Source organism: Halichoerus grypus, chromosome 4 (assembly GCF_964656455.1).
Source record: "Halichoerus grypus chromosome 4, mHalGry1.hap1.1, whole genome shotgun sequence".
NCBI lineage: Eukaryota > Metazoa > Chordata > Mammalia > Carnivora > Phocidae > Halichoerus > Halichoerus grypus.
Window position 1 is genome coordinate 139,997,734 of NC_135715.1, and position 27,730 is coordinate 140,025,463.

The 27,730-nt window shown below is 37.7% G+C and overlaps 1 protein-coding gene and 1 pseudogene across 1 annotated transcript in view; one reads left to right on the top strand and one right to left on the bottom strand.

The window, feature by feature from the left end:
* PDE11A (phosphodiesterase 11A) overlaps nucleotides 1-27,730 on the bottom strand; it is a 390,891-nt gene that overhangs the window by 335,815 nt on the left and 27,346 nt on the right. The window lies entirely within an intron of this gene.
* Nucleotides 3,980-19,146, top strand: LOC118540141 (cytosolic 5'-nucleotidase 3A-like; annotated as a pseudogene).

A 27,730-nucleotide genomic window follows, 5' to 3' on the forward strand; every position in this document is an offset into this window, starting at 1 on the left:
TCAATGGATGCTAATACCACTGGGTGAAAGGTTGTTGTTAAACAGAATATTCACATAGTCTTAGGGTGCCACCCCAAAGATTCCCTATTACATTCAGAGAGAAAAAGATGTCTTTATTGTGAAGAGATTGGGTGGACACCACGTTAAACAAGTAATCAAACTTAGCATTACCACTAAGGAGACAAAATACTCATATGCCTCCTGATGGGAAATAATATCATATGCCTCCTGATGGAATGCGATGTGATGAGGACACAACATCATCAAAAACATGGAGTGTTCTTTCCAAATGTGTAACATGAATCTGACCATTCAGGAAAAGAAAATTAAGGGACGCCTGGGTGGCTCAGTCATTAAGCGTCTGCCTTTGGCTCAGGTCATAATCCCAGGGTCCTGGGATCGAGCCCTGCATCGGGCTCCCTGCTCAGCTGGAAGCCTGCTTCTCCCTCTCCGACTCCCCCTGCTTGTGTTCCTTCTCTCGCTGTGTCTCTCTCTGTCAAATAAATAAATAAAAATCTTAAAAAAAAAAAAGAAAATTAAGAAAAATGCAGATTATTGGTCATTCTATCAGAAGTCTGACCTGAGCTCTTCAAAAATGTCAATATCGTGAGAGACAAAAAATTTTAAAATAAAAATAAAATAGGGCCATGGGAGCTGTGCTGGTTTAAAGAAGACTTGAGACCTGAAATCTAAATAAAATGTGTGATCCTTCACTGAAAATTATTATGCAATTTCTGGGTGTGGAGGGGTGATAATTAGAGAAAGTTGAACACGGAAATTATATTAGGTAATATTCTATCAACATAAACTTTCATAGGTGTGATAGTGGTATTGTAATTATGTAGAATGTTATTTTTTTAGGATAATTACATGATGTAGCATTTTGGTGTGAAATGTCATAATACTTTCAACTTACTTTCTTTTTTTTTTTTTAAGATTTTATTTATTTATTTGACAGATAGAGACATAGCGAGAGAGGGAACACAAGCAGGGGGAGTGGAAGAGGGAGAAGCAGGCTTCCCATGGAGCAGGGAGCCCAATGCAGGGCTTGATCCCAGGACCCTGGGATCATGACCTGAGCTGAAGGCAGATGCTTAACTGAGCCACCCAGGCGTCCCAACTTTCAACTTACTTTCAAATGGTAAGAAAGAGAAGGAAGGGAGGGAGGGAGGGAAGGAGGAAGAAAAGAGAAAGAGAGAGGGGGAGAAAAGAGACTGGCTCCTCAAAAGGTAACAGAGGTTCTTTGCTCAGGGAGGAGCCTGCTTCTCCCTCTCCCTCTGTCTACTGCTCTGCCTACTTATGTTTTCTCTCTCTCTCTGTCAAAGAAATAAAATCTTTTTAAAAAGAAAAGAAAAGAAAAAGAAAAGGTAACAGGGACTAAAAAGATTCCAAGGAAGATGATAAACTAGATCCAGGCTCACTGCTTCAAGCAAGGGGCTGAGTGGAGTGAAGCTTCTCCCAAGGACCTCAATATTCTTTCTTAAAAGAGGCTTAAAAAACAACAAAGCCCTACTGTCTACCACCATCTAGAGCTATGAATTTCATCTAAGAGGCGAGGGAGGCTGGCTGTGGACAGGGGTGATAGCCTCAAAACCTCAAAACTGTTGGCCTTCTGATGAAGTCTGTTATCTTTAGTGTCACAAGGACAGGAGCCCTTAAACTCCATACTAAGACCTGGTTCTGGTCTGGGGACTCATGGAAGCTACCCTAAACCCTTAGTTAGGGAGAGAAAAGCCCTGAAGGAGAGAGGGAAATCAAAACCCAAACTAAACCAAATCTCCTGCTCAAAATGAGTTTGCAACGAAACTTTCAGAAAAACACTAATTTGTATTAATTTTTTTAAAAATTCACCAAAGAACCATTATATGTCAAGCTGTGAGCTAGGAGATACGGCAGGAAGCAAGAGAGACATCATCCCTGACTTCACAGACCTGCAATCTAGTAGGTGAGGCAGATGACATATAAATGTATAATCATGTATTGTAGTAAGTGATACTAGGAAAAGAACAGGGTGCCCTGAGAGAGACTTAACAGGAGGGACCTATTTCTATGGTCTATCTGAAAACAGGACAAGTAAGCTATGGCTTGCATCATGAGTAAGAATTAGCCAAAGAGGGGCACCTGGGTGGCTCAGTCGTCAAGCATCTGCCTTCGGTGCAGGTCATGATCCCAGAGTCCTGGGATCGAGCCCCACACTGGACTCCCTGCTCAGCAAGAAGCCTGCTTCTCCCTCTCCCACTCCCCCTGCTTGTGTTCCTGTTCTCGCTATCTCTCTCTCTGTCAAATAAGTAAATAAAATCTTAAAAAAAAAAAAAAAAGAAGACTTAACAAAGAAAGTTGGGAAGAACTTTCCAGGAAGCTATAACAATACATGTGAAGGTCCTGAAGAAGGAAAAAGCTTAGTAAGTTCCCCAAACTCCAAGGTCAGTGTGGCAAAAGCACAGGGAGTCAAAGGGAGAAAGGAGGGAGGCAGGGGCCAGATGGTAGCAAGTCTTACAGGCTTGGAAAGGAGTTATAACATTAACCCTAAACGTCATTGAAGATCTTAAAGCAGAGGATGATATGACTCATTATCCAGCACTTAGCATTCCCTGAAATCATCTTATTAGTTTACTTGTTCTCCCTCCATTAATATATAAGATCTAAGACAGCCCAGATTTTGTCTCTCTGGTTTCCTGCTTCTTACAGGCATATCGTAGGTGCTCCAAAATAATTTTTTTGAGTGTTAGGAGTTTTTCTTTAAGATTGTACTGCAATTATGCAAAAATATAGAAAAGTTGGAAAGGCCCTAAGGCCCCACATTTCATTCCTTAGTGTATATTTAGAGATACTTTTGCACATGTACAGAAAAGAAATATACAAATGTTGACTGTAACATCAATTATGAAAAGAAAAAATGAAAAACCATTTCAATGTTGGTCAATAGAAAAATAAACAAATTATGATCTCTTGTTCTGATACCATACTATACAACAATTTTAATGAATAAACTAAAGCTGCTTATGTTAATATGAATATCAAAAACATGTTAAGTAAAATAAACAACCTGTAATCTGATACCATCTACATAATACCACTAATATTTAAAAACGATACTAAACACTATGTATGGATTCAAATATGTACCAGAAGTATAAAGCATACATGAGAATAATAAACTCTAAATTTATGTAAGTGGTTACCTTTGGGAAGGAAGGGGGAAATGGCGTCAGGGAGGGGTATAGAGGAGGTTTCAACTCTACCAATGGTTTTCCTTCCTTTTTTTTTTTTTTTTAAGTTTTCCTTCTTTAGAAAAAAAAACAATTGTGAAGCAAATATAATACAATGTTAAGATTTTATAAACCTTGAGGGCCTATTTCCATCTAAATATTTGCAAGATTTTATAATAAAAAGTTTAAAACCATTTTTAAAAAATTAAGAACTTTGTGGAAGATGATACAGGATTGGAATATGAGAAACCAATTAGGAAATTTCAGTGGTCCAGGCAAAGCAAGAGGATGGTCTGGGTTAAGAGAAAGGCAATGAAGGAAGACAGATAGGTTGGAAGTTTAGTCTACAGTACTTCCTGATGGATTGGTTGAGGATGGGGGACTAGAAAAAGAAGAGTATATCTTCAGTTTTAATTTGAGAAACTATGTGACTCATTTAAGAAATGAAATTTAAGAAATTTAAGAATTTAAGAAATGAAACAGATGAACATGGGGGAAAACGAGAGAGGAAACCATAAGACAGACTCTTAACTATAGAGCACAACCTGAGGGTTGCTGCAGGGGAGGTGGGTGGGCGCTGGGCTAAATGAGTGATGGGTATTAAGGGGAGCACTTGTGATGAGCACTGGGTATTATATGTAAGTGATGAATCACTAAATTCTACTCCTGAAACTAATATTCAGCTGTAGAACACTCCTATACACTATACACTATATGTTCACGAACTAGAATTTAAATAAAAAATTGAAACCAAGAAAATTTGAGAAACTATGGATGGAAGTGCCATTTACTGGAACGGAAGAGATCCAGATGAAGGTGAAAGTCTACATATAAAGAAAGTCAAGAAGGTTGATGAATCAGTTTATTAAGCAAGGTGAGGTACATCTTGTGACCTAAATCACAAGCTGCATGTGAGAATTACCTGAGAAGATTTTCAAAATACCAGAGCCTGGGCTCCACCCCAAACCAAATCAATGAATATTAGGCATTGGTATTTTTTAAATGTTTATAGGTGATTCTCATATGAGAACAACTGTCCTGAATGATAAGGAGATTAGTCACTAGTGAGAGCAATAAAATTCATTGATAGGGAGAGGCTTAAGATGGGAAGAAACGAGGAGAGCAGCTCATATACTAGTGGTCACCTATCAGATGGGGTGGACTGTGTTAAACTGGACTTGAAAATCCACTCTGGAGTAGACATGGCCCATCTGTTCTTACCTTTGTGATAATTTGTATCTCTGGAGAAGGGCCTCATCCACCCCAGTCCAACTCTGTGTAGATCAACCACCAAGACTGTGGGGTATTCATTGTCAAACTATCCAAAACCACATGAGAACAATAGACATGGGGATGCTTCCCCATGACCAGGGACACCAAAATAATATAAACCCTCCCACCACCTCTCCAACTATCTGTACGCATCTGATAAACTTCTAACTCGAGGAGAAAAAAATAATTATGTTGATATATGTGGTGTTAATCTTCCAATTTAAAAGCTGTGAGGAAATATTTATTTCATTAGGTTTTATTTTTTTAAAAAAATAATTCATCTTAAAATATGCTTTGTCCAAGTCTTCATTACACTGCTTATGGAATAATTCTCACAAATTAACTCAAATATAATCCATCTAATGGGAGGTGAGAAGAGCTGATATAATTGTACACCTTCCTAATGTATATTAATCTCTAGATTAATTTTCTAATTTTAAAAAAATGAAGAAAGTTGACCACAAAATTGAGGTATAAATTAATTATAGGAGATGAAGAAAACTAGAGAAATAATTAGATAAAGAAACATATTACTCTGATGTTATATAGGGAAGGAAAGTTTAAAAACAGAAGACAGCAAAAAAATAGATTTCACTTGCCAAGCAATGACCACAAATGAGTGTAGTAGTAAGGGAAACATAGGACGTTTTGGAAGACATAGCTGGAGGCCACATCTAGTGTAAGGTCAGAAAAAAATCCCCCAAAGAAAGTGAAATGTTTAAGCTGACACCCAAAGGATCAATGTCTCAGGAAGAGAAAATAGTACCCAAAATGCAAAAGCAATAGAACACTGGTAAGTTTGAGGAATTGAAAGAAGTTTAAGATAGCTCTCAAGGGAAGAGTCCAAAATGGGACAGGAAAGACCAGCTGGAGACTAATGAAGGGGTGCCTAGTGGCCAGGTTTAGAATTATAAATTTATCACAGGAAGGGGAGGGCACTAGAGGGTTTTCAGAAGGTGGGTGGGAGTAATATAACTGATTCTTCATTTTACAAATACCACTCTGGCTTACATGTAAAGAATGGATTGGGAGCAAGAGATCTAGGTGAGAGACAAACCACCTCTGGACAGTGATGATGGTTAATGATGGTGAGGGTGATGGGAATGGACTGAGTTGAAAGATATTTAGGAGGTAGAATCAATAAGACTTGCTGATTAATTTGATGAAAGGTTGAAAGGAATAAAAAATGACTCCATATATCAGGTACAGGTCCCTGGGTGAGTGGCAGAGTGATTCATTGAGTGAAAAACACAGGGAGGGACAAATTCAGAGGTGGGAATATGAGTTCCCCTGTACACATTTTGAGGTTTAGTTGACTATAGGCCATCCACGTGGTGGTATCGCACCCAAAGTAGTTTGAGAGATAAATTATGTATATATATATATATATTTTTTTTTTCTTTTTAAATTTCAGGAAAAGTACTTAGAATGGAAAGTAGAGATGGTTTAGGTAAGGGTGAGAAACTCCGATCAGTAACTTTTAACCTGAGGTCTTCAGAAGTTCATCCCACTCAATAGCAAAGCTTCAAGAAGGCCAAGGAAGGAGGAAACAGGACCAATAAGGTAGAAACATTTGGCCTATTTATTGCTGAAAATAGAAACTTGAATAGGAAACTAACAAATGCCTCTAGGTCTATAATGAAATATCACATGGAGAATGGTGTCCAATTTTTACTCATCTCCCCTAGGACAAAAGAACAAGAAATGATCTACAACAGGTGAGATTTCTAATAAAGTAAGAGCTTCTTTAATAAGGTTGTTAAAATCTGGAATGAGTTTCTTATGATTGTGGTAGACTCTTCTTGCTTCAAGTATTTTTATGTCATAATATTTTTCCTATCTCAAATATTTTAAGTATAACCGCTCTTATAAAAAGAAGTGCAAGGATCTTCTCAGTGCTTTTTGTGCAGACCTATTTTTTGCATGTGACACTCAGCTATGATCTTTAATATTTTAAAAAGACAAAGTCATAAGGCCAAAAGCAATTACTACTTTTTAGCAATGGAACTGAACTATGCCTGCTCCATAGAGAACAGTTAATTTGGTACATTTCTGACTTAGGATCTTTGCACTTGCAGCCTATTCTGCAAGTTCCTCAGATGAATGGGATGCCACATAGCATACCCAGATAATGAGTCCTACATACCAGATCCATTGAGGCTGTAGAAAGATCGAACTTCTGAAGTCTGAGTTTTCAGGTCCTTAAGAAAACAGCTATGTTCACTGCACTCAAGAATCCCAGCCAGCCCCAAAGAGACACGATTTAGAGTCACATAGGTGCATCAAAGTAAAAGGGAGTCCATCCTTCTTTTCACTTTCTCTGTGAAGCCACTCAAGGCTCCCCAAGGCAGAAGCCAAAACTAAGAATCTTATCCAGGTCTCAGACTCATGGCAAGGATGAGTCACATAAGCTCTCTTTCATCCTCTCTGTATTTAAGGCTTCTCTCCCCAACACTTTATAGTAAAATTTTCCAGTGGTCATGATTAAGCCAAGAACTGGTCTTGACCACTGTTTAACCTGTAAGGGTGATTGTTTGTTTGTTTTTTTTTTATTATTATGTTTAATCACAATTTCAACCCTACCTTGGCTTCTTCATAGCCAAAATGATCAAACTCTTCAAGTCTGATAATGTCCACATGATGGTAATCTTGTTTTTAGAACATACCTTTGAAGAAACATATAAATGCAAAAAGTCCCTATTAAATTCCATGAAATGTTTAATGAATTTGTATATGAGTCATTGTGTCCATAAGTTACAGAGAAAAGGTGATACAAGATAGATGTGTATATATGGTATTTCTTACTTCTTCAGACACATATATATTCATAAGAATAGAACAGTGGTTGTTAATCCTTGCTAACATTGGAATCACTTGGGGAGTTTTAGTAAATACTGCTGTTCTAGCCCCACCCTGACCAATTAAATCATATGCGTGGGAGGAGGGACTGGACAGGAGATCTGACTTTTGGCTGTAGGTCAGGGTTAAGAACCACTGAATTAGAGGTCCCTTAATAAATCCAAGGCCTTCAGGGGTCTGAGGGGAATAGATTGTAAATTTAGAGTTTTCAGGACAAGTGTATTTGTTAGCTTCGTTTTGTTTTGTTATGTTTTCCATCCACTTTCCCTGAAGGCTTAACATACCAGGCCTGCACACCTTTTCCAGCACCCTACTATTTCACACCTGCAAAGAAAGGTTTGAAGACCCAGTTCAGTCCCACATTTCATCTACATCTTTTTAAAATGCCTTATAGAGTTGTAATGTAGAAAAGCTAATGGAAATACGAACTGTAAAAGGAATAAGCCATTGAAATTCAAACTGATAGATTGCCAAACTATGTCTGAGGCTTTAAAAAAAATTGCTTTTATTGGTACATCAATTAGTAACACTCATTTAATTCTCATTAATAAAAGCATCTCCTTTATACTCTTTATCTCAGGAAACAAACTGAAGATTGCTGGAGTGGAGAGGGGTGGGTGGGATGGGCTGGCTGGGTGATGGACACTGGGGAGGGTATGAGCTATGATGAGCATTGTGAATTGTGTAAGACTGATGAATCACAGACCTGTACCCTTGAAACAAATAATACATAATATGTTAATAAAAAAAGAAGAAAAACCAATAAATACATTTTGCAGTGAGTGGACCACTGGAAAAAAAAAATAAAAGCATCTCCTTTACACTTATGACTTTTCATAAACATCACTTATTTTCCAGAAAATGCTTGAAATGCTAAGCTCTTGAAAATTTTAATTTGTCTTTAAAGATTTCAAATGTACTATTCTGCTTTTCTCCATACCAAGAAGAACTAATTGTTCTGAATTGATGTAAGGCTTGAGATTATATCGCATATAAACAAAGACATGGTAACTAGATAGCTAATTCTTTGGGTCTCCTAATTCAATGCTTGCTGAGAAAAAGTGCAAAATTTTCATTGTTGTTCTTAATATGTATTCGCAGAGTGTCACTGCCCTCCAGTAAGTAAAAATCTTGTCTCTCTGAATTCTTTCACAAAAATCCTTTAGAGTTTTGAATAGTACAAAATATTACCAAAAAATACGTATGTTTTTGAGGCTTCATTTTTTTTATGGACCTTAAGTGGTATGGTAGGCAATGGAGCAGTTTGTAAATACATAAAGGTCAGCTCTCCTTGGTAAATGTTTAATGGACATACTTTCATTTAAATCTTCCAAACTGAATAGTAGTTAACACATGCCATAAAAGAATTCAATATGAGGTTTCAAGACCACTGTTAATGTCATTTGAACTACTGTTATTCAGTGTCATTGTCATTACCAAGTTGCTTGGGAGGTTACCCATTTTAGTTATGTTGCTAAAGTCAACTTGGTTTGCTGGTGTTATTTCTTTGTTCTTCCCTTCTTTGGCACTTTTCTTTGGCCCTTATTATAGTCATCATGGTTATTTTTGTTTATCTTTCTTATGATAAATACAAATATATCTTAAGGCAAAAGACACAGAACAAATGGAAAAACTACAGCACAGTTGAAACCAAAATTGCAGGTGAGATGGTACAAAAGAAAATGATGAATTCTTTTATTTTACTTATTTTATTTTATTATGTTATGTTAGTCACCATTTGAAAATGATGAATTCTTAAACTTCTTTAAGAGATAGCACAAATCCCTATTACAAATATACTGTAAGTGTGCAGATATACTGTGTGTAGAATTAAAATACAAGTCCATGCTCTGTAAGTTTTATTGTGTGTAATTAAAATGTCTGAGAAAAGGCCAGTACATGAAGAGAGAGTTATGCAGAGTCAGCCGGAGGCACCTTCCTTCTTATCACAGAATGGACAGCTAAAAACTGCAGTGAATCAGGGAGGCAAGGCTATAAGGTAGACCAGGAAGGTTAAGAAGTCTGCAAATATGAAGAAGGGATGGTCAGCATGGAGTTGTGGTTCAGGCACCAAACAGTCAGGCCCAGGAATATAGAAAAAGCCAAGGACAAGACAGTGATACATGAAAAGCCAGGTCTGGGTTGGGAGTATGACTGTAACAGTGATACACTAGAGACTTGGTCTCATCATTTGTTAAAACCTAACAAAGGGGGTGCCTGGGTGGCTCAGTTGGTTAAGCATCTGCCTTTGGCTCAGATCATGATCTCGGGGTCCTGGGATCAAGCCCCACGTTGGGCTCCCTGCTCAGTGGAAGTCTGCTTCTCCTTCTCCCTCTACCTTTCCCTCTGCTTGTGCTCGCTTGCTCTCTCTCTCTGTCTCTCTGTCAAATAAATAAAATCTTAAAAAAAAAAAAACTAACAAAGACCACCTCCAACAGAAACCCCCTTGTACTCTTCAAACTGTGGCCCATTGAGACAACCTGAAAAGTGGCCCCAAAATGTAACTAATTTGTTAGCAACCATATCAGTCAGATCCTGACCTTTCCCATGTTTATAGCAAATACTGTAATTTCTAGTGTCGTAGTATATATATTTTAATTACATATTTTATTTAGATTTTATTGTTAATATGTGGAAATTACTGTTTCTGTTTGATAAAAGTTTAATGTTAAAAAGTAATTTTAAAGTTCACTTTAAAAGTCCTGAAAGTTTTCATTCTTAAACACATTTTATTTAATTAATTAATTTATTTTTTAGCTAAGTTTTTTTTAAGATTTTATTTATTTAATAGAGAGAGAGAGAATACAAGCAGGGGGAGCCGCAGGGGGAGGGGGAGAAGCAGGCTCCCCTCTGAGCAGGGATCCCAGCGCGGGGCTCGATCCCAGGATGCTGGGATCATGACCTAAGCCGAATGCAGACGCCAAACCGACTGAGCCACCCAGGCGTCCCTCTTAAACACATTTTAAAATGAAATGTGGGGGTGCCTGGGTGGCTCAGATGGTTAAGCGTCTGCCTTCAGCTCAGGTCATGATCCCAGCGTCCTGGGATGGAGCCACGTGTAGGGCTCCCAGCTCAGCGGGGAGTCTGCTTCGCCTTCTCCCTCTGCTTGTGCTCTGTCTCTGTCTCTCAAAATGAATAAATAAAATCTTTAAAAATAAATAAATAAAATGAAATGTGTTTTTAAAAATATTTAAATCATTCTTTCTTGTGAGAGCATGATGATAAAAATACAGTGACTACCTGATATTAAAACATACCTCAAAGCTACAATAATTAAAAGAGGAAGATACTGTTCTAAAAACAGAAAAGTTGAGGAAAGAGAATAGAAAGCCACATATATGTACATATGTGTATACATGTGTGTGAATAAATGTATTTAGTTAATCATAAAAGAATTTCAAATCAATTAGAAAAGTATAGATTATTCAATTAGTTATATATTTGGAAAAATAAATAAGATTCTTATCTCACATCATACATCAAAATTAATTCTAGTTGAATAAGAAGTTAAATAAACTCATCCGATGAATTGCAAAAGTAGGACAGATTTACTCAATCCCTGCCAAGATACATTTCTTATTTTAATGTTACATACTAGGAGGGAAAAAAAGTTTGAATATTAATTATAATAACCAATCTTATGAGAATGCATATATACCCCATATTATCAAGTGAATCCTAAATCTGCATTCAGAAAAGTCAATGGCTTTGTGATCAGATGTTGGCCTTCTTTTCCACCAAACCATTAGCCAAAGCAGGCAATAAAAGTAAGATTAATTCCATTGCTTTCATTTATTCTATTTCAGTTATAATTCTTATCAGAGGTACAAATGGTCAAAAGTTTTCAGTAGAAGAATGAATAATGACATGACAAACAACAAACTAAATCATCATTTTCTTTACTTGAAAATTATATTAAAACACTTATGTTATTTAAAAATTTAAATGTCAAATATAAAATAATAAAAGAATAGAAGAAATATAACTGAACATTTGTCTGATCTCATGAGGAGAATGTCTTTCAACCCATAAACCCAAAAGAAGGAAGCACAAAAGAAAAGACTGATAGATTTGACTAATAAAAATTTTAAATTTCAGTACCTGAAAAATAATACAAACAGAATTAAAAGTAAAATAAAATTGGAAAAATATTTTTAAATGTAGATGGCTGGCAAGGTGTTAAGTCCTTCACATACAGATTTCTGACAAATCAATGAGAAAAAAAGAGTAACAGATAGGAATAAGGAATTAACAGAAGAAAAATTCTTGATGGGCTATTAAGTGTGAAACTGTCAAATTACAACAACAGTTATATTTTTTTCTATAAAGTTGGCAAAGATTAAAAATCTAAGATGTCAAAATACAGGATACTTTTTTGAAAGTTTTTATGAAAAGCCTACTTTTGGGGCACCTGGGTGGCTCAGTCAGTTAAGCGTCTGCCTTCGGCTCAGGTCATGATCCCAGGGACCTGGGATAGAACCCCACATCAGGCTCCCTGCTCAGCGGGAACCTGCTTCTCCCTCTCCCACTCCCCCTGCTTGTGTTCCTGCTCTCTGTTTCTGTCAAATAAATAAATAAAATCTTAAAAAAAAAAGAAAGAAATTCTACTTTTATTGTTTTAAAGATTTTTATATATTTATTTGAGAGAGAGAGAAAGCACAAGTGGGGGAGGGGCAGAGGGAGAGAAACAAGCAGACTCCATGCTGAGCAGGGAACCCCACATGGGGCTCGATCCCAGGACCGTGAGATCATGACCTGAGCCAAAGGCAGATGCTTAACTGACTGAGCCACCCAGGTGCCCCTGAAAAGTCTACTTTTATCATTGCTGTGAGAATACAAAGTAGTGCAATATATATGGAGGACAATTTGGCAATAAATAACAAAAACCTTTAAGATTTTTATACTTTGCAAGCAGTAATTTCATTTCTAGGATTTATGACAAGGACAAATTGAGAAATATCTAAATATTCAATAAGAAATTGATTATATTAAGGTGTATCCACACTACCACTAAAAAAAAGTTATAGGTTATTATACATGTTTGAGTGCTTTTATTATGACATGAGAAAAATGACATAAGAAGTTATAAAAGCAGTACTAATTAGCATAGTTACCTCGGGCAATGGAATTACCATAGGGACTATAACTTCAAAAATGCCTTCCAAAAAGATAGAAGTCATTATACTATCTGATTGCTAGTAAGATAGATAGGCAAGATATACCAAATGACAGCTATCAAGATGGAGGGGGGTTGATTCTCATAAATAATATAAATATGTGGAAAATAGTATAGCACTCTACACTTTTTTTTTTTTTTTTTTTTTAGAGAGAGGGAGGGAGGGGAGAGGGAGAGGGAGAGAAGAATCTTAAGTGGTCTCAATCTCACAACCCTGAGATCATGACCTGAGCTGAAATCAAGAGTTGGAGGCTTAACTGACTGAGCCACCCAGGTGCCCCAGCACTCTACAATTTTAGCAGGATTTAGCACCAGTCTAAATAGCCCTGTTATTTTTTTAAGCCATTATTGTCCTGGCTATGAAATTCTTTACCATAAAAATTCAGTCCAATTGAACTGCTACACAGAATGTCAAAGGAATTTGGTATTTTCTGAAAATCACAGAGAACAAAGAACAAAAGGATTGACAAGATACTATAGTTGGGCAATATTCTGATATAGATGCATCTCTCAATTCTTTTAGAATCTGACCCTCTCCACATTTAATTGCTAAACATTGCAACATCTTATGTGGCACAGTGTATATAATGCTGGAAAACATCCTGATTTTCCAAAAGGAAAAATATTAGAAACCAAAAATTAGCAGCCTGATATAGGTTCACAAGACAAAATTGTCAACAAACTATTAAACCAGTAGATGTGAAGTTAGAAAGAAAATGATTAAGAACAAATCTTCCAGCCACTAGAGTGTGTTCAACCACTGAAAGTCCAGGTTAGAAAAGATCGGGCATCACCCACTGGGAAGAAGACTCGGAAGCCGTGTGTCACTACCGCCCACTGACCTTCCAGGTGGATCCCCAGGGCTGGCTGTTTCCATATACATTGCATTCCCTCTATAAGCCACTGTTCCCCTGAAATCCTCTTTTGCTGTCCTAGACCAGGCTCTCCATTTCACTGGTACTCATCCTAGCTTGGCAGCAAGTAAACAGCAGTGCTAAGAGTACTTGGACACACCCCAGAAGTTTTATGGCCATGCGTGCCACAAAACAGTGGGGCATGAATCTCCAGCCCTCCAACATGAAACGAAGAGCCATGTATCAAACTGAAGGTGTTGATATGTGGTTAGGTCTCTCAGAGGCTTGTTTCTTTTTTTTTTTTTTTAAGATTTTATTTATTTATTTGAGAGAGAGAATGAGATAGAGAGAGCATGAGACGGGGGAGGGTCAGAGGGAGAAGCAGACTCCCCGCTGAGCAGGGAGCCCGATGTGGGACTCGATCCTGGGACTCCAGGATCACGACCTGAGCCGAAGGCAGTCGCTTAACCAACTGAGCCACCCAGGCGCCCCTCAGAGGCTTGTTTCCATCAGCACAAATCATTCATAAATAATCTTGATAGACACAGGAGTGAACTCAGCACTCAGGGTGTCTTTTCCTGGATAGAGCACCAAGATGTTTTCTAAGAAATGCTTATAAGTAGGAGCCTTCTAGAGAGATACACTGGAGAACTAAATCAGACTGATCTTTGGCAGGTTTGTCTCAATTATTCCACTTTGGATAGGTTTAGTTAGCCCCTTCTGATGGTCTCCTGCCTTCCGCCTTGTTGCAGATATTTCCTCGACCAGCTGGCAGAACACTGTAATGGCCTTTTTACAAAGCAGATCAAGCCCTTGACAGAGCCAACCATTTATACCATTCATCACATTTTTCCGATCTGGGTTCGGCCAGTTTAGAAAGATTAGCCATACCAGCTAGCACTAGCTCTCATAGAAGCAACAGGGTCAGGAACCATTCTATATGTCTCAGTTCACTTTAATAAAATGAGCAACCAGTTTAACCACTTACAGTTCTTCCCTGGTTTAGGATATGCATAGGATGGAACAACAGAAGCAAAAAGCACAAAAACCCTGCGCTGCCCAAATCTACAAGACTCCTATATGATCCTGTGGACAAAGCAATAATAGACTTCTAATATTAATGGAAAGTTCAACTTTAAAACTTCATAGTGTCCCAGTCCCTCTGTTTACTTAAAAAGAAAGAATATCTTACGAGCATGTTTCCCCCTGATAACACACCCACCAACATGCTCATATACAAGATCATCTGATGCATCTGGCTACACACTACACCCAACCACAGGACACTTCCTATTATTGGTTACGCTGACATCAAATATTTAGGAAAACTGACTACAAGCTAGGTCATCAAGCTAGTCAATTTGAAATCATCATGTCAAAAACTGGTATCATGCAGAACATATCATCTAACTACAATGCACTGTAGTTAGAAAAAATAAACTAGAGAAATAAAATATTTGAAAACTTAACATACACTGCTGGAACAACTTATCAATCAGAAAAACCAAAATGGAGTTATAAACTTTTTAGAAAATATTTAGAAAAATACCAGGGTGCTGTTATAAGTATTAGGTTCCAAAACTGTAGGACACAGAGTTATAAAGATTCTTAAAGTGTTAGTCTTAAATGCTTACATTAGAAAAGAAAGAAAAGTTCAACTTAATGAAGTGAATATCCAACCACAAGGAATTAGAAAAAAAGAACAGCAAACAAAACTCAAGAAGATGAGAGAAAATAATAAAAATAAGAGCAGAAGTTAATGAAAAAGAAAATAAACATATAATGAAGAGGGTCAATAAAGGTCCAAAAAGCAATAAAATATATAAATCTAGAGAAAATAATCAAAATAAAAAAGAGAAGGGCATTAACATTGTTAAATAAAAAGGGGGTAAAGCTATAGTTGCTATAGAAATTAAACAGATAAAATGTTTTTGAACAACTTTGTGCCTATAAATTTGAAAACTTAAATAAACAGATAAATACAGGTTAACAAAAACCAACTCTTTAAAAAACAGAGAACATAAAGTGTCATATAAGCTTTTAGGAAATTGAACCAGTAGTTTAAAATACTCCCATTAAGTGCGTGCGTGGGCGCGCGCACGCACACACACACACACACACACGATCCAGATGGATTTCTAGGAAATTCTACCATTCAAGCATTAGGAAATTCTAATATTACACAAACTATCACATACAATGGAAAAAGAGTCATTTGTAATATAACAGCTTTCAAAACCAGAAAGGGATATTATAAGAAAAGAAAAATATAGGCCAATCTCACTTATGAGTGAATATAGATGCAAAAACTCTGAAAATAAACATTTTTATAAAACAAATCAGACAATGTATAAATATGATAACTTATTAAGACCAAGTTGGTGTTTATTAGGAATTCTAGATTAGTTTATCATGAGAAGATCAATTAAAGTAATTCAGCACATTAACAATTTAAGATAAAAAAAATAATATCTTAATAGAAGCCAAAAAAATTGGATAACCTTCTATATCCATTTGTGATTTAAAAAAAGAAAAACAACCTCCTTAACACACTGGGAATGGAAGTCACTTTCTTAACCCAATAAAGGGCATTTCAAAAGACCCAGAGAAACTTCATACCTAACAATGAGACTTTGAAAGCATCCTCTATAATCTCAGGATCAATATAAGGATGCCTGTTTTCAACAACCCTATTCTATATTGTATTGGAGGTCCTTGCACAGTAAAGCAAGAAAAAGAAATAAAAGGTAAAGGATTGAAAAGAAACAAACTTTCATTATTTGTATATGATATGATTGTTTACACAGAAAATCTCAAAGGGAAAAAAAAGCTTAACACACAGGGATTACTTAATACATGTTTGCTGAGGAGATAAGAAATAAAATAATTGTGCAGATTAAGTGAAATAACCTGTCAACTATTTGGCACATAGTAGAAACTTAATAAATACTAATTTCCCTTCCCTTAAAATTTACATTTTAGTTGTTTATGTCATGTGGTCAAAAAAAATTTTTTAAGTAAAAATTTAAATTATTTAGAGATGTTGGATTCAAAAATCAATACACAAAAGTAAGTTACGTTTCTAGATATCCACAACAATTAGTTAAAAAGTAAATTTTTAAAATATAGAGTGGCTCAGTCATTAAGCATCTGCCTTCGGCTCAGGTCATGGTCCCAGGGTCCTGGGATCGAGCCCCGCATCGGACTCCCTGCTCTGCGGGAAGCCTGCTTCTCCCTCTCCCACTCCCCCTGCTTGTGTTCCCTCTCTCACTGTCTCTCTCTCTCTCTCAAATAAATAAATAAAATCTTTAAAAAATAAAATAAAATAAAATAGCCATAAACATTTTTAAATATCTATGATAAAGTAAAGAATGTTAAGCCTTTTATAGAGAAAGCTTAAAAACTTCATTGAAAGACATTAAAGAATAGTGAATAAGGTCTATCATATTATCAGATAGGAAGACTAAATATCATAAAGTATATCATAATTCTCTCCAAATTGATCTTTTTTTCTCTCTATTTATTTATTTTTTTGATGTAGTGTTCCATGATTCATTGTTTGCGTATAACACCCAGGGCTCCATTCAATAGTGCCCTCTTTAATACCCGTCACCAGGCTAGCCCACCCCCCCACCCCCCTCCCCTCTAGAACCCTCAGTTTGTTTCTCAGGTCCATAGTCTCTCATGGTTCATCTCCCCCTCCGATTCCCCCCCTTCATTTTTCCCTTCCTACTATCTGCTTTTTTTTTTTTTTTTTAACATATAATGTATTATTTGTTCCAGGGGTACAGGTCTGTGATTCATCAGTCTTACACAATTCACAGCGCTCACCATAGCACATACCCTCCCTCCAAATTGATCTTTAACTTCAGCACAATTCTAACAGAAACTCAACAAGCTGATCACAGAATTTACGGGAAAGAAAGGAGGGCCAACAAAAGCCAAGATACTCCTGAAGAACAAGGTGTGGGGAGGGGTTGGGAGATTCTCCCCACCAGATATTAAGACCTCCTATAACCTATGGAAATCAAGGCAGTGTGCTATGGTGCAGGCACAGACTAATATACCAAAGGACGAATAGAGGGCCTAGTACTAAACCCATGCCTGTATGGCAAATGAATTTATGACAAAGCAGACATTACAGATCATGAAAAAAGGTGATCAAATCAATAAATGACACAAGGTTGATTGTTTATCCAAACAGAAAAAAAAAAATGAAGTTGTATCCCTTTCCTACATTCTAACACAAAAATGAATTGAAATCAAATACTTAATATAAAACACCAAGTTATAAAATTTGCCAAAGTCGATATCAAATATTTTTCTCTGTAACCTTGTTTCTTAAATAAGAAGCAAATAATGCAAAACTTAATGAGAAGATTGATAAATTACAGTAAAATTCAGAATCTGAACTCACCGTTAAGAATGAAAAGCAAGCAGGGTGCCTTGGTGGCTCAGTTAGTTAAGTGTCAGACTCTTGGTTTCGGCTCAGGTCACGATTTCAGAGTCATGAGCTGGAACCCTGCATCAGGGCTCTAAGCTCAGCACGGAGTCTGCTTGAGATTCTTTCCCTGTCCCTCCCCCTCTGCCCCTCCTCTCTGTCTCTGTATCTCTCTAAAATAAAATAAATAAATAAAATCTTTTTAAAAAAAGAATGAAAAGCAAGCAATAGAGAAGAGAAAGATATTTACAATATATATAACCGTTAAGGAGGTTGGTATTCAAAGGGTTCACTGTGAAGCATGTGTGTGCCCCACTGCTCCTCTGTAATTGGCTTTTTCTTTTCCTGGCTAAGAGCCAGGTGAGGGTCCTGGCTGGCTATGGGGACAATGGGCTCGGTGTCAGAGTTTGTGTGCTGGTGGCAGTGGTGGTATTGGCCCAGTACATGTTCACCTTGAAGAGGAGGTTACAGAAGAAGATCAAGATTATTGAGATGAATATTGAGTAGCTAAGAAGTGACTAATTAAGAGTCTGCTGTCTTTGTGAAAATGATACCAAAACTCCAGAAACATCCAGTTCTCATCAAGAACCCTACAAGGGTAGAAAAAATTATCTGTGCCATGGTCTTGTCAAAGAAGGAGCCACCATACATACTTCTGATAATAACAGACTTTGATATGACACTAAGTAAATACAAAGGAAAGAGACGCCCAACATGTTATAATAGCAACAACTGTAAACTGCTTACAGATTAATGTCAAAAAAAGATATTCAACTAAAAGAAAAATATTAAGTTATTAAAGTTGATCTTGTTCTTACCAGAGACTAGAAGTACCCTTATATGGTAGACTAGAATACTAAGTTACATAATCTGCCAGTTGAACAAGCTTTCTCAGAAGCCAAACTTAAAGAAATTATGGAAGAATCTGATGTCATGTTCAAGGAAGGAAATGAGAATTTATGTGATAAGCTCCAGAAACACAATATCCCTGTGTTCATATTTTTGCATGAAATAGGTGATGTACTAAACTAGGTTATCTATCAAGCTAGTATTATCATCCAAATATCAAAGAAGTGTCCAGCCTCATGGATTTTGATGAAAATAGGCTTTCAAAGGACAAAGAGGGGAATTAATGCACATATTTAACAAAAACAGAATATTTCAATCCACTAAAAGACAATAGCAACTTAATGCTTTGAAAGACTCCCAAGTAGACTTACGAATGTGGGAGCTAATATTAAATATATTCAGACAACTGGGTATCTAAATGATCGAATGGGTGAACTTTTAGGAAAGTACCTGGGCTCTTTCAATATCATTTTTTGTACAATTTAGTACTCATTTGAGATAGCCAACATTATCCTACATAAGATTCTATAAACACATATCTTTCAGGAATACCTCTCTCTCATAGAGCAACTGATACAAAAACTTCTCATCTGTTCTTCTTGCAGAAAGGCAGCTATTTATAATATATTCTTGCTTTTAAAGTTTTTCCTTTATGTTACTTCTGCATTTTCAAATATGTTGAATCCATCAGCTGGAAACTCCTTTTTCTCTACCTCTTCCAACACACTTCCCACCATATTTTTTTAATAGGTTAAAAACAAAACAAAAAAAATTAAAGCCAAAATTAGAAAATAACTCCCTGCTTTTCTAAAATTGATTTTGGAGTTTAATATTATCAAGCACTTCCTCAGGAGTCCTTTTATACTGGGAAAGTTTATATTTTGAAAAGAAGTTGCATGAAATAGTCAAATAATGTGCGTGATTTTAAGTGTTGCTGTTTTTATAATTTGGGTTAATTATGCTGATGGTATCACCATCTCCTAAAAAAAAAAAAAGAGTGGGGGGAGGGGGATGAGGACCTCTTTAATGACCAGGAAAATACAACTAAAACCACAGTGAGATACAATTTTCAACACACCAGATTGGCAAAAATGAAGAAGTCTAACAATATCAAGTGTTAACAAGAATGTGGAGCAATAGAAACCAACACACATTGCTAGAGGGAATGCAACTGGTGTGACCCTACTTGGGAAAACAGTTTGTCATTAATAATAAATTTGACATGTGTATTAACTATAACCCAGCAATTCTACTTGTACATATATACTCCAAAGAAACTGTCACACAAATATATTAGTTTCCTATTGCTACTGTAACAAATTACCACAAATTCAGTGGGTTAAAACAACACAAAGTTATTCTCTTACAGTTCAGGAGGTAAGAAGTCCTGAAATCAAGAACAGTAGGACTGTGTTCCTTCTGGGCTCTAGGGGAGAATTCACTTCCTTGCCTTTTCTAGCTTTTGTAAGCTGTCTGCATTCCTTGGTCCATGGCCTAATCCCCCATCTTCAAATGCACTTCCAAGCAGCACAGCATCTTTTAATCTCCCTCTAACTCTGACCCCCCTCCTTCCCTTATGACTGTGTATTGGGTCCACCCAGAAAATCCAGAATAAGCTCCTCAAATCAAGATCCTTAGGTTAATCACATTTGAAAATCCCTCATGTCACATAAACAGTCACAGGTTCTGAGGACTAAGATGCAGACATCTCTGGGAAACCATTATTCAGCATATCACACAAGTAAACTAGGAGACATGTACAAATGTTTATAGCAGGAAAAACAAGAACAACAACAACAACCTAGAAGTAACTCAAAAGTCTATCAATAAAGGGGCAGAGCAAGATGGCGGAGGAGTAGGAGACCTGGATTTCGTCTGGTCTCAGGAATTCAGCTGGATAGGGATCAAACCATTCTGAACACCTACGAACTCAACAGGAGATCAAAGAAAAGAATAGCAACAACTCTCTGAACAGAAATGCGACCACTTTCTGGAAGGTAGGACGTGCGGAGAAGTGAATCCGAGGCGATATTCGGGAGGATAGACGGCGGGGGAGGGGGCCTCCGTCGGCCGCTTCTGGCAAGTGATAGAGCCACGGAGCATAAAATTGGAACTTTTAGAAGTCTGCTCCGCTGTGGGACGTCGCTCCGGTGGCTAAGCAGGGGGTGGAACCCTCATGGGACAGTGTGGTCTCAGGACCCTCGGGGTCACAGAAAGACCGGGGGTGGGGGTGGGGTGCCTGAGTGTGGCAGAGCTCCCAGGTATCGGAGTGGGGAAGCCGGCTGCAGAGACGGAGCCCAGGCGCAGGCTCTCAGCTCGGGGTTGCCATAAACCGTGATCCGTGGCACAGTCGGGCCACTGCTCCTCCAGCAGGGACCCGACAAGCGGCAGATCCGGGGAGACTCACCTTCTTCCCCCGGGAGGAGCGGCGCGGGAGTGCACCGCAGGGATCTGCTGGGTTTGGAGACTCCACACGGGGTCATGTGCCAGAGATAGAAACCCTCGGTCACAGGCCGGGTGAGCACGGAGTGTGGCCAGAGACCGGGGAGACGGGAGTGACTGACTGCTTTTCTCTGGGGGCGCACTGAGGAGCGGGGCCTTGAGTTCTTGGCTCCTCCGGCTTCTCCGGGGCGGAGATTGGGAGGCCGCCATTTTCACTCTCCTCCTCCAAAGCTGTACAGAAAGCTTGCAGGGAACAAAAGCTCCCGAGAGCAAACCCGAGCAGATTACTTAGCCCGGACCAGGCAAGGACGGGGCAATTCTGCCTCCGGCAAAGACATTTGGGAACCACGGCAACAGGTCCTCCTCCCCCAGAAGATCAGCGAGAACAGCCAGCCAAGACCAAGTTTACCGATCAATGAGAATGGCAGAACTCCAGTGCTAGGGGAATACTGCACATAGAATCCATGGCTTTTTTACCATGATTCTTTAGTCTTTCAATTTTTTTTTTTAACTGTCTTCTTTTTTATTTTTTGAATTTTTCTTTTTCCCTTTTTCAACCAACATCTTATCAATCCCTTTTTTAAAAAAACATTTTTATCTTTCATTTTTAGAGTCATATTCTATCCCTTCATAGTAGTTACCCTTATTTTTGGCATATATATATATATAAGTTGTTCTCTCTTTAAAATTTTGAGATAGTTTCTTCTAACAGATCAAAATATACCCTAAATCTCTAGTGTATGGTTTTGTTCTACTCTCCTGCCTGATCACATTTTCTCCCTTTTTTTTCTTTCTTTTTTTTTAATCCTCTTTTCTTTTTTCAAACAACTTCTTATCAATTCCTTTTATAAATTTTTTTTATAATTTTCATCTTTACAGTCATAGTCCATCCCTTCATCATATTAACCCTTATTTTTGTACATATATAAGTTTTTCTTTCTTTAAAATTTTGGGAGGCACTATCTTCTAACAGACCAAAATACACCCAAAATCTAGTGTGTGGCACTGATCTATGTACCATATTTGATCATATTCTGTTTTTTTTGTTCTGTTCTGTTTTTTTTTTCTTCCTGTTTTTATCTTTTTCTTTATTTTTGCTTTCTCTTTTTCCTTTCTTTCCCTTTCTTTTTCCCCCGGCTTCAGGTCTTTTCTGATTTGTTTAGAGTATATTTTCTGGGGACGTTGTTACCCTGTTAGCATTTTGTTCTCTCATTAATCTATTCTCCTCTGGACAAAATGACAAGACGGAAAAAATCACCTCAACAAAAAGAACAAGAGGTAGTACCGACTGCCAGGGACCTACTCAATATGGACATTAGTACAATGTCGGATCTAGAGTTCAGAATCATCACTTTAAAGATACTAGCTGGGCTTGAAAAAACCATGGACTTTATTAGAGAAACCCTTTCTGGAGAAATAAAAGAACTAAAATCTAACCAAGTCAAAATCAAAAAGGCTATTAATGAGGTGCAATCAAAAATGGGGGTGCTAACTGCTGGGATAAATGAGGCAGAAGAGAGAATCAGTGATATAGAAGACCAAATGATGGAAAATAGAGAAGCTGAGAAAAAGAGAGATAAACAACTACTGGATCACGAGGGCAGAATTCGAGAGCTAAGCGATACCATAAGACGAAACAACATTAGAATAATTGGGATCCCAGAAGAAGAAGAAAGAGAGAGAGGGGCAGAAGGTATATTGGAGCAAATTATAGCAGAGAACATTCCTAATTTGGGGAACAAAACAGGCATCAAAATCCAGGAGGCACAGAGAACCCCTCTCAAAATCAATAAAAATAGGTCAACACCCGACATCTAATAGTAAAACTTACAAGTTTCAGAGACAAAGAGAAAATTCTGAAAGCAGCTCGGGAGAAGAGATATGTAACCTACAATGGTAGAAACATTAGATTGGCAACAGACCTATCCACAGAGACCTGGCAGGCCAGAAAGGACTGGCATGATATATTCAGAGCACTAAACGAGAAAAACATGCAGCCAAGAATACTATATCCAGCTAGGTTGTCATTGAAAATAGAAGGAGAGATAAAAAGCCTCCAGGACAAACAAAAACTAAAGGAATTTGCAAACACGAAACCAGCCCTAAAAGAAATATTGAAAGGGGTCCTCTAAGCAAAGAGAGAGCCTAAAAGCAACATAGACCAGAAAGGAACACAGACAATATACAGTAACAGTCACCTTACAGGCAATACAATGGCACTAAGTTCATATCTTTCAATATTTACCCTGAATGTAAATGGGCTAAATGCCCCAGTCAAAAAACACAGGCTATCAGATTGGATTAAAAAACAAGACCCATCGATATGCTGTCTGCAAGAGACTCATTTTACACCCAAAGACACCTCCAGATTAAAAGTAAGGGGGTGGAAAACCATGTACCATGCTAATGGACACCAAAAGAAAGCTGGGGTGGCAATCCTTATATCAGACAAATTAGATTTTAAACCAAAGACTGTAATAAGAGATGAGGAAGGACACTATATCCTACTTAAAGGGTCTATCCAACAAAAAGATCTAACAATTGTAAATATCTATGCCCCTAACATGGGAGCAGCCAATTATATAAGCCAATTAATAACAAAAGCAAAGAAACACATCGACAACAATACAATAATAGTGGGGGACTTTAACACCCCCCTCACTGAAATGGACAGGTCATCTAAGCAAAAGATCAACAAGGAAATAAAGACTTTAAATGACACATTAGACCAAATGGACTTCACAGACATATTCAGAACATTCCATCCCAAAGCAACGGAATACACATTCTTCTCTAGTGCCCATGGAACATTCTCCAGAATCGATCACATCCTAGGTCATAAATCAGGTCTCAACTGGTACCAAAAGATTGGGATCATTCCCTGCATATTTTCAGACCACAATGCTTTGAAACTAGAACTCAATCACAAGAGGAAAGTTGGAAAGAACTCAAATACATGGAGGCTAAAGAGCATCCTACTAAAGAATGAATGGGTCAACCAGGAAATTAAAGAAGAATTAAAAAAATTCACGGAAACCAATGAAAATGAAAACACAACTGTTCAAAATCTTTGGGATGCAGCAAAAGCAGTCCTAAGAGGCAAGTATATAGCAATACAAGCCTTTCTCAAGAAACAAGAAAGGTCTCAAGTACACAATCTAACCCTACACCTAAAGGAGCTGGAGAAAGAAGAGCAAATAAAGCCTAAACCCAGCAGGAGAAGAGAAATAATAAAGATCAGAGCAGAAATCAATGAAATAGAAACCAAAAGAACAGTAGAACAGATCAATGAAACTAGGAGCTGGTTCTTTGAAAGAATTAACAAGATTGATAAACCCCTGGCCAGACTTATCAAAAAGAAAAGAGAAATGACCCAAATCAACTACCAAAACTGAACCAGGAAGAAATTGAAAACCTGAACAGACCTATAACCACTAAGGAAATTGAAGCAGTCATCAAAAATCTCCCAACAAACAAAAGCCCAGGGCCAGATGGCTTCCCAGGGGAATTCTACCAAACATTTAAAGAAGAATTAATACCTATTCTTCTGAAACTGTTCCAAAAAATAGAAATGGAAGGAAAACTTCCAAACTCGTTTTATGAGGCCACCATTACCTTGATCCCAAAACCAGACAAAGACCCCATCAAAAAGGAGAATTACAGACCAATATCCCTGATGAACATGGATGCAAAAATTCTCACCTAAATACTAGCCAATAGGATCCAACAGTACATTAAAAGGATTATTCACCACGACCAAGAGGGATTTATCCCTGGGCTGCAAGGTTGGTTCAACATCCGCAAATCAATCAATGTGATACAATACATTAACAAAAGAAAGAACAAGAATCACATGATCCTCTCAATAGATGCAGAAAAAGCATTTGACAAAGTACAGCATCCTTTCTTGATCAAAACTCTTCAGAGTACAGGGATAGAGGGTACATACCTCAATATCATAAAAGCCATCTATGAAAAACCTACAGTAAATATCATTCTCAATGGGGAAAAACTGAGAGCTTTCCCCCTAAGGTCAGGAATACGGCAGGGATGTCCACTATCACCACTGCTATTCAACATAGTATTGGAAGTCCTAGCCACAGCAATCAGACAACATAAAGAAATAAAAGGCATCCAAATCGGCAAAGAAGAAATCAAACTCTCACTGTTTGCATATGATATGATACTTTATGTGGAAAACCCAAAAGACTCCACCCCAAAACTGCTAGAACTCATACAGGAATTCAGTAAAGTGGCAGGATATAAAATCAATGCACAGAAATCAGTGGCATTCCTATACACCAACAACTAGACAGAAAAAAGAGAAATTAAGGAGTCGATCCCATTTACAATTGCACCCAAAACCATAAGATACCTAGGAATAAATCTAACCAAAGAGGCAAAGAATCTGTACTCAGAAAACTATAAAATACTCATGAAGAAATTGAGGAAGACACAAAGAAATGGAAAAACATTCCATGCTCATGGATTGGAAGAACAAATATTGTGAAGATATCAATGCTACCTAGAGCAATCTACACGTTCAATGCAATCCCCATCAAAATACCATCCACTTTTTTCAAAGAAATGGAACAAATAATCCTAAAATTTGTATGGAAACAGAAAAGACCCTGAATAGCCAGAGGAATGTTGAAAAAGAAAAGCAAAGCTGGCGGCATCACAATTCCGGACTTCCAGCTCTATTACAAAGCTGTCATCATCAAGACAGTATGGTACTGGCACAAAAACAGACACATAGATCAATGGAACAGAATAGAGAGCCCAGAAATGGACCCTCAACTCTATGGTCAACTAATCTTTGACAAAGCAGGAAAGAATGTCCAATGGGAAAAAGACAGTCTCTTCAACAAATGGTGTTGGGAAAATTGGACAGCCACATGCAGAAGAATGAAACTGGACCATTTGCTTACACCACACACAAAAATAGACTCAAAATGGCTGAAAGACCTAAATGTGAGACAGGAGTCCATCAAAAGCCTAAAGGAGAACACAGGCAGCAACCTCTTCGACCTCAGCTGCAGCAACTTCTTCCTAGAAACATCGCCAAAGGCAAGGGAAGCAAGGGCAAAAATGAACTATTGGGACTTCATCAAGATAAAAAGCTTTTGCACAGCAAAAGAAACAGTCAACAAAATCAAAAGACAACCGACAGAATAGAAGAAGGTATTTGCAAATGACATATCAGATAAAGGGCTAGTATCCAAAATCTATAAAGAACTTATCAAACTCAACACCCAAAGAACAAAGAATCCAATCAAGAAATGGGCAGAAGACATGAACAGACATTTTTCCAAAGAAGACATCCAAATGGCCAACAGACACATGAAAAAGTGTTCAATATCGCTCGGCATCAGGGAAATCCAAATCAAAACCTCAATGAGATACCACCTCACACCAGTCAGAATGGCTAAAATTAACAAGTCAGGAAAGGACAGATGTTGGCGGGGATGTGGAGAAAGGGGAACCCTCCTACAGTGTTGGTGGGAATGCAAGCTGGTGCAGCCACTCTGGAAAACAGTATGGAGGTTCCTCAAAAAGTTGAAGATAGATCCAGCAATTGCACTACGGGGTATTTACCCCAAAGATACAAATGTAGGGATCCGAAGGGGTACATGCACCCCGATGTTTATAGCAGCAATGTCCACAATAGCCAAACTATGGAAAGAGCCAAGATGTCCATCGACAGATGAATGGATGAAGAAGATGTGGTATATATATACAACGGAATATTATGCAGCCATCAAAAGGAATGAGATCTTGCCATTTGCAACGACGTGGATGGAACTGGAGGGTGTTATGCTGAGCGAAATAAGTCAATCAGAGAAAGACATGTATCATATGACCTCACTGATATGAGGAATTCTTAATCTCAGGAAACAAACTGAGGGTTGCTGGAGTGGGGGTTGGGGTGGGAGGGATGGGATGGCTGGGTGATAGACATTGGGGAGGGTATGTACTATGGTGAGCGCTGTGAATTGTGCAAGACTGTTGAATCACAGATCTGTACCTCTGAAACAAATAATACATTATATGTTAAGAAAAAGAAAAAAAAAAGAAGAAGATAGCAGGAGGGGAAGAATGAAGGGGGGGAAATCGGAGGGGGAGACGAACCATGAGAGACGATGGACTCTGAAAAACAAAGTGAGGGTTCTAGAGGGGAGGGTGGTGGGAGAATGGGTTAGCCTGGTGATGGGTATTAAAGAGGGCACGTTCTGCATGGAGCACTGGGTGTTATGCACAAACAATGAATCATGGAACACTACATCAAAAACTAATGATGTAATGTATGGTGATTAACATAACAATAAAAAATTTTTAAAAAGTCTATCAATAGTAGAATAGGTAAAGCGTGATATATTTATTCAAAGGGATATTATATAGCACTGGATATTATTACTATGCATTTCAAAATTTGCCAATTACTCTTGAAAACAATGTTGGGTAGAAAAAGCAAGAAACAGAATATATATAGAATGATTCCATTTATACAAAGTTCAAAAGCAGATAAAACAAAATTGTGCGCTGTATGGGAAAACATACATAGGTGGCAAAGCCATAAAAACAAAAAGAAACCAAAGGAATAATCACACAATACTCGGGATAGCGA